The sequence below is a fragment of the Tiliqua scincoides genome, chromosome 6 (assembly GCF_035046505.1).
Source record: "Tiliqua scincoides isolate rTilSci1 chromosome 6, rTilSci1.hap2, whole genome shotgun sequence".
NCBI classification, from domain to species: Eukaryota; Metazoa; Chordata; class Lepidosauria; order Squamata; family Scincidae; genus Tiliqua; species Tiliqua scincoides.
The window spans coordinates 80,052,254-80,060,872 of NC_089826.1; positions in this window are offsets into that span (position 1 = coordinate 80,052,254).

Consider the following 8,619-nt stretch of genomic DNA (forward strand, 5'->3'; position numbering starts at 1 on the left):
TACATGTGCCAAAAAATAAGACACAATTAAGGAATAATTCCTACTGCAAGCAAAAAAGGAGGAATAAAACATTAATAAAATGGTCTCTGAGTCAGAAATCAGAAGAGACAGTTTTGAAATCAACATGTCCAATGTCCATCTGCTTTCCCAAGTAATCCGTTGTCACGACTGTTCACCAAAATGGTCGCTGTCTTGGTGGCTTCATTTTTTTCAAGGCCACATGTACAATTTGTCATTTTCTTTTCTTTTAAAGTGTATCTTGTTTTCTAAAGGATTTGCCCAGATGTGCATGTTACAAGATAAGATTACTGAGGATTCACATGTAATAAGATATACAGGCGGGCCCCCTTGCCCACAGATCCAGTATCCATAGATTCAATGATCCGTTGATCCACACAACATGCACCCATTAACTTGGTTAAAACCTTACCAGGGCAAAAATGATCTTCCTTATACACGTCGCAAGTGGTGTTGCTGTAGGGGGTGCAAAGCACTAAGTTTTGCAGGGAGCCTCACCATGGCGTGCAAGTAGCCCCTCCTCTCCCCTTCAGAGCAATTCTGGGGTGTGGGAGCAAAATAGGGGCATACTCCTGGAATGACTCCAAAGGGGGAGGGGAGGGGGGCAGATTTCACGCCGCGGTGAAGCTCCCTGCAAAACTTAGTACTTTTCACCCTCTCTAACTATGCTACTGCATGTTGCTATAAGCATTCAAGCTTACAGCAACTTTAAGGCAGGGCTATCTTTCTGAATGCTTGAAAGGACTCAATCAAGGTTAACATGAAGCAGGAAGTTAATTTGATTCAGGTTTTTTTTTCCCAGCATTCAGGCTTGATTTAGTTTTTCAAGCATTCAGGCTTCAGGGACTTCATAACTCCCAGCCCAGTCTTTTAGTTCTGGTGTTTATAAAAGCTTGGTTGATAATGTAAAATTGGAGCAGTTCAGACAATAGCTACCCTGTCCATTTGACCCCATGCTTTAAACTTGTGTGCTCCCACGGCACACATGTCCCTAGACTCTCTCCCTTGCTTCTCCCACTTTCTCTAAATTTCCCCCAGTTTCAGGAAGGGGGCCTTTTGTTTAAACCTCGAAACCTATTTTTAAAGTACAGCTGGCCCAGCATTTGCATGGGGAGAGGTCTATAGTTGAGGCGAGTTACTGGTTACTGTTTCAGGTACAAAATTGTTAAAAAGACTGGCATCTACCTATGGCAGCACGAGCTAGCTGGATCAGAAGACTTTGTGTGGCAAATGTGACTGTAATTGATCAGTTGCAGAACTCAGATAATGGCCTTAAACTGGAATGAATGCCTGAGTGGTTAGGTTAACATTCTCTCTGCAGCTCTCAAGAGTCTATCTTTCATAAGAGATCGTGTTAACCTACTGTATAGAGAGTGGGAAAATCAGAGGCGATTTCCTCCCAAACCCAGTGTGTCTATCTAATTCCAGCACTCTACGGCCCTATATTTTATTAGTTTCAGTATTTTCCCAAATAACCGAGAATTTTCTCATTATTATGATAGGTTTGGCCCACATGATCCTAGACAGGAACATTTCCTTGAACTCTAGCTGAGGGCTGATCTCTGCATATTTCTGGTAAAGGTATAAATATGTTGACAATTCCCTCTGCTATGGAAATGCTTTTTCCAATTATGGCTCCATATTTTTTTTTTTTCCGCTCACATGTTAATTGTAACCAAAGAGGAAATTTGTTTCCATGAAATTTGTCATCTTGCTGCAACAGATGTCTACCTACAATTCCAGCGTTACACGAAATGAAGCGGGAATTTTCTAGCACAGCCAAACTGAATCATTCCCATGGGCTGGTAAGATCTAACCATTCAGAGAAGCATACTAGTTTCCATATCAATGATCAGCCAAATCCTATGGTTGGTTTCCCTGCCATGTGCATGGAACGGCATCAAAATAGGCTACACTGCACACTGTGGTGGGGGAGGGGCAATCAGGAGGCTTGGGGTGGAAGGGAAAATATTTTCCCTTATGTCCCTGAACCAGCAATGAGACTTCTCAGACCTGCACCACCTCTTTAGTAGGTGCAACTCTAAGGAGGCAAAGGGGTTGTGTTGGTTGGGACTGGAGGGGAGAGCATCCAGCAACAGGTGTCACCCCTCTGACACTCCTCCGGCCCTCCCCCTTTTCCACCCCATTATGCCCACTCCCACTCGCCCAGCCTGCTGAATCACCTCTGTTAGCAGGTCTCCATCTTCCCCCCCCCCCTCCATGCATGGGGCCTCTGAGGCCTCTCTGGTGACAGTCCAGAAGTGCTCAGCTGTGTTCGCTTCTGGATTACGTTTTGCGACTCCTAGAAAGTGCCTTCCAATGTAGGCATTGACAAGATAACAGTTGAACAACTTCAGCAAGCTGCAATACTAAGAATGTCGACCGTTATATAGCTAGTGACATCCAAAAATCCCAGTCCAAACATCTGGTGGGCTGTGACACCACTGGAAATATTATTATTATTATTTAAAAATATAACTGCTTTTTCTATTTTGGTTCAACCTTGTAGGCATCGGATGCTAATAAGACCCATTGCTTCCTCTGCACTGCTTCCTCCATGGCTTCTGTTTTCCTAATTTCACATGTCACTTCTTGTGTTGGCTACGGACGGAACAGGGAAATCAAACATTGCATTTATTACTCTCCCTGTACATTAATATGCCCACTGAGGAAACACAGATTGCTTTTTAAGCAGTGTTGGTGACTCTCTCCAACAAAGCTAAAGAACAGGCCCTACATCCACTGCTTTTCTCTGACTGCTATTAGAGGTGTAAGAGACCAGGGAGAGGTGTTTGGGAGTCTTTCCACTGTTACTTTACTTTCAGACATTTTCCTATATTTCACAGTAGGGTTTTCAACCGTTACTACATAATACATCACATCAGTTGCCTGATCTGAGCACTGGTTATGCCTGCTGCCCTCATCCCCTCCACCCCCACTCTCAGTCCTCTGCAAAGGTCAGCTGTATCTAGAGCTTACCTGTTCTCTGGCTTGTGACAGTAAATTCTATCCATGGTATGGGTTGCATGAAGGAGTGGTGTCGCATCTCATTGGGTGACCTCGAATTCTAGTATTATGGGAGAGGGGCAAAAATTTCTTCTGAAATTTAAATTTAAAAAGGGATTGGATAGATTTCTGGAGGAAAGACCATCACAGGTTACAGGCCATGATGACTATTAGGTAACCTCCTGGTTTTAGAGACAGCCTAGCTTTGAATGCCAGGTGCAAGCGAGTGGCCACAGAATGAGGGTAGCTTGTAGTCTTGTGTGCTCCCAGAAGCATCTGGTGGGACACTGTAAGATGAAGAAAGCTAGATGGGCCCTTGGCCTGATCCAGCAAGGCTCTTCCTATGTTGTTATGTTTAAGTGTGTTAACAAGCACTAGTTTGAAACATCACAAGACATTTATAAGGACCTGTCATGGGCTGGGCACACACTGACCGCACCTGATTCTTGCCCTTTCATTTTGAAAAAGGATTGATGCTAATAAAAGAATGTTCTATACAGATGTGTGTGTGAGCAGTGTATATGCACTCATTGCTTTGCCATAGTTTCTCATTTGCGATACTGCATGACCAATGCTCAAGGTGTCTGGCAAATTCATTGGAGCAGCATCTAGGTTTGTCTCCACAATAGTGAGTGTTCGACTTATGTAAGATGGAAACGGTCCTGCATTTATATTGCCATTTACCAAGATCCAGGTCTACAGAGCTTGCGTCCTCAGTACACTTCTGTACTGCAGCGAGTCATGGACTCTTTGCTCACAACAGGAGAGGAAACTGAACGCTTTCCACATGTGCTGCCTCCGACGCATTCTCAGCATCACCTGGCAGGACAAAGTTCCAAACAACACAGTCCTAGAGCGAGCTGGAATCCCTAGCATTCCTGCTGAAACAGAGATGCCTGCATTGGCTTGGTCATGTTGTGAGAATGGATGATGGCCGGATCCCAAAGGATCTCCTCTATGGAGAACTCGTGCAAGGAAAGCGCCCTACAGGTAAACCACAGCTGCGATACAAGGACATCTAATTATGCAGGGGATGGACAGAGTGGATAGGGAGATGCTCTTTACACTCTCACATAATACCAGAACCAGGATACATCCACTAAAATTGAGTGTTGGGCGGGTTAGGACAGACAAAAGAAAATATTTCTTTACTCAGCGTGTGGTCGGTCTGTGGAACTCCTTGCCACAGGATGTGGTGCTGGCGTCTAGCCTAGACGCCTTTAAAAGGAGATTAGACAAGTTTCTAGAGGAAAAATCCATTATGGGTACAAGCCATGATGTGTATGCGCAACCTCCTGATTTTAGAAATGGGTTATGTCAGAATGCCAGATGCAAGGGAGGGCACCAGGATGAGGTCTCTTGTTATCTGGTGTGCTCCCTGGGGCATTTGGTGGGCCGCTGTGAGATACAGGAAGCTGGACTAGATGGGCCTATGGCCTGATCCAGTGGGGCTGTTCTTATGTTCTTAAGGCCTTAGGAGTGGACCTCAACAAGTGGGAAACCCTGGCCTCTGAGCCAGGGTTGGAGGCAGGCTGTGCAGCATGGCCTTTCCCAGTTTGAAGAGACACTTGGCCAACAGTCTGAGGCTAAGAGGCAAAGAAGGAAGGCCCATAGCCAGGGAGACAGACCAGGGACAGACTGCACTTGCTCCCGGTGTGGAAGGAATTGTCACTCCCGAATTGGCCTTTTCAGCCACACTAGATGCTGTTCCAGAACCACCTTTCAGAGCGTGATACCAGAGTCTTTGGAGACTGAAGGTTGCCAACCTGTTGTAAGCTCACAACTGTTATACACAGTTGGCAACCTTCAATCTCTAAGGACTATGGTATCGTGCTCTGAAAGGTGGTTCTGGAACAGCACCTAGTGTGGCTGAAAAGGCCGATTCGGGAGTGACAATCCCTTCCACACTGGGAGCAAGTGCAGTCTGTCCCTGGTCTGTCTCCCTGGCTATGGGCCTTCCTTCTTTGCCTCTTAGTCTCAGACTGTTGGCCAAGTATCTCTTCAAACTGGGAAAGGCCATGCTGCACAGCCTGCCTCCAAGCGGGCCGCTCAGAGGCCAGGGTTTCCCACCTGTTGAGGTCCACTCCTAAGGCCTTCAGATCCCTCTTGCAGATGTCCTTGTATCACAGCACAACTGTTATAAACCAGAATAAATTACTACCCCCCCCCCCCCGAAGGGGGAGTACAGCTAGCAAAGTCAAGGGAAAGAATGCCAAGGAATAAAGCATAGGGCCTACCACTTTTGCAGACCTTTCAAGAGTAATTAGATCCTTAATATAGTCCTCTTTCATTTTCCTGAGCACAATCTTGCTGACATTTGAGCAAAAACAGAGGTGTCCATTTTTCTTTCCTTCCTTTTACACTCCTACTCTTTTTTTCCCTGAACACTTCTAAAGTTTGGAGAGTTTCACAAATGGGTTTGTCAAGCAGATGCCGTCCAGGATGGGATACAATAGTGCTTGGGTGATAGGTTAGATTTTCCACAATGTGGGGAAAAAACTTAGTGTGAACTTACAGGTCCTGTTTTCTCCATTGCAGGAACTATTCTGGGACAAGCCTAGGAGAAAAAAGAAAACTCCACATGACCCAGAAGTGTGTCTTTCAGTGCTTTAAAAAAAAGTCTCTGCAGGCTTGGAAATGGTGTGGGTCAGCCACAGAAAGGCAAACACCCCAATTTTGTTATTTTTTTTTGTTTTAAAAAGAATTTAAATTTGGACCTGGGTTTCCACTGGTATCCAAGATAAATCCACAGATCCTGGACCCATGGATACTGGTGTCCACCTGTAAATCTTTGAAAACTAAACAGGTCCTGACTCCAGGCTTACAATCCAAGAAATGTGATACAAAAGGGATAGAGAGGGAAGAGGAAAATGAGTTGTCAGTTACCAAAACTTTCAAGTCATATTATGACCTGGTGGAAGGCCATTTAGGAGACTGTTCTGGGAAGAGAGGAACCCAGTGGCACTTGCTGCCAGGTAAGTGGAGTGATGACTCCCTCTGCTACAGAGAGGTGAAACAGCTGCATCCATTCTCACTCACACAGAACTTTGTCAGCAGGTGCTGGTTCAACCTGCAGAGCTTTCCTGTTCTTAGATTTTTGCAGAGGTGTGCAGACAATCAACTTCCACTGAAATTACGCAAATTCAGAAGCCAATTGGGCTCAGTTTCCTGTTTAAGGATTTGCAGGCCTGAGACTGTCTGTTCCGACTGGTACCAATCAAACTGAAACATCAAACCACTTGCCATCTGGTTCATGCGTGACTCCATCGGGAGGCAGGGGAAACACATTAACTGTGAAAACCATCTTCATGCCATAATTGCTACCCAGAGATCTTTCAAAACTATACCAGCGCTCACAGTATAGCATCCTCATAAACGTGGACCACAGTCTGTCTTTCTTTCTGCAGGACAATAAAGACAACCAAGCTGGTTAAAAAAAAATTATATCGCTTCTCCCCTGGGCCATTTGAAATAAATGTTTCCAGGGGCAGCTATTGGGTCCACGCACACCATATGTTCAGAAGAAATTGCAAACATTTTAAAAGATCAGAGGAAATGATAGAAGTGGATCAAAATTGCTGGGCTGTCAACTTGTGAGGAAAAATGGCTGGAGACCAGTGTAGATGTTACGCATCAGTTACTAATAATTAACTTACAGTATTATGGAATTTGTTGATTTACAGAATTTATGGAATGAAAACAAATCATAAAAGTGCAATTAACTGGTGGTATTCACTGTCACAAGATGCCACTAGTTTAGAAGACTTTTTAAAAGAATACAAGCATGTCCTATCCTAATTTTCAAATCCTGCAAACTACACCAATTTGTCCGGTCCAAATATCCCAACTCCCTTCTAATGCCCGCTTTTTGGCTAATTAACACCCTCTTTATCTCTAGGAACAACAGCTGTGGTGTGCAAAAGAATGAACACAGAACTCCTTATCTATAGCAACTAACCAAATTTATTGCTATAAACACAGACACTCCCTGCAAGTCCTCTTGTCCAGAGGCTTTCCCTCCCCAAAACTCCACTTAACTCAGTGGTTAAAGGTCCAAAGCCTCCAGTCCAAGTCCAATCCAATCTCCAAAGCACAGTCCAGTCTTCTGAAGCAGAGCCCCTCCTCTCCAGCAGTGTTCTCTCCAGCAGAGCATCTCCTCCAGCAGGGTCCTGGCAGTCCTCTCTTCTGTGTCCTCCAGCAGAGTCCTGGTAGTCCCCTTCTCCTGTAGGTCTGGGTCAGGTAGCCCTCTGGGTCAGGGTCCCACTCCTGGCCAACTCTTTGCTCTTTCTGAAACTGCCTTTTATCCTGCAGCCCCTTGTTAAGTCCAAATGCAGCTCAGCTGTGAGCTACCTTGTTAGCTCATTCAAAGCCCCATCAAGGTCAAATGAAGCTCAGGTGTCCAACCAGGTCTCCATTAGCCTTGATTGATTACAGCTGCGGAGCCAGCCCTGCCCTTCCCAGAGCTGTCAACCAGCTGTCAAAACATGGAATCGCTGTAAACACCACATCATCCATCTGATGATCTTCTGATCTTCCATTACAAAGCATACCTTCCGTAATGCAGATTCCTTTAGCACAAATGTATTACTACTCTCTTAGGGTCCAATCAGTCAGCACTGAGCTCAGTACCAGCCAGACATCACCTGGAGCATGATAAGAGCTCCAGGCAGCTGTGAGGTCATTGGGGATGGAAACCAAGGAGGGAGGGGTGAGAACCCTGCTCCACTGGATCCTATGCTCTGTGATCCTATAGCCAGCACAGACTGGAGGAGACCCATTGTGACCCCTGCACCCTTACTCCAAGGAAGGGAATGAAAGTCCCCTTCCCCCAAGGAGGCCTCTAGCGGCCCCAGAAGTGCTGCTGGATGCAGCGGTAGCCATTTTGGCTCTACTACATTGGCGGAGTTGCCAGGGATAGGATTGGTCTGCCTGTCCTGGAGCAATTGACAGCCATTCTAACCAATGGAAGCAGTGCATTCTGGACTAATCAGTACCTATTTCCTGTCTATTAAAGCTCTGTAGCCAGATCCAGCAAGCTTGGATTTTTGCTCCAGGCACAATGTGGTGGTGACAATGCCTTGCTGTTCCACGCCACAGCCACCAATCATCACACCAGATCTTCACAGAGACTTTCGCTTTGGAGCTGCTTCCCCTGGGAAATCGGACATAGAGCCTTCTGGAGAGACAAGCAGTGGAAGCAGCTCTCCGGCATGAGGCACTGTGAAGACTGGGTGCACCTAATGGTGGCCGCGGGGTAGAATAATAAGACCTCACCATCACCACACCTGGAGTGAAAATCCTGGTATGCCATGGGCCACGGTTTGGAGACCACTGTATTAAAGCAATGATGTCTCCAATAGTGCTATTTCATGCAGCGCTCAGCTTTTGGACATTGTATCCTCCAACCTATCCAAGGTATAGGTATCCTATCCCAAATGGCACTCTTACTTAAAAGTACTATCCATCCATTCAGGTGCTCCCAAATTCACCTGTACAACATGGGATGAGGCTGTAGCTCAATAGAACAGCACGTGGTTTGTTTACAGAAAATCCAAGGTGTTTCATCCCTGGTATCTCCTGGCAGGGCCAAGAAAG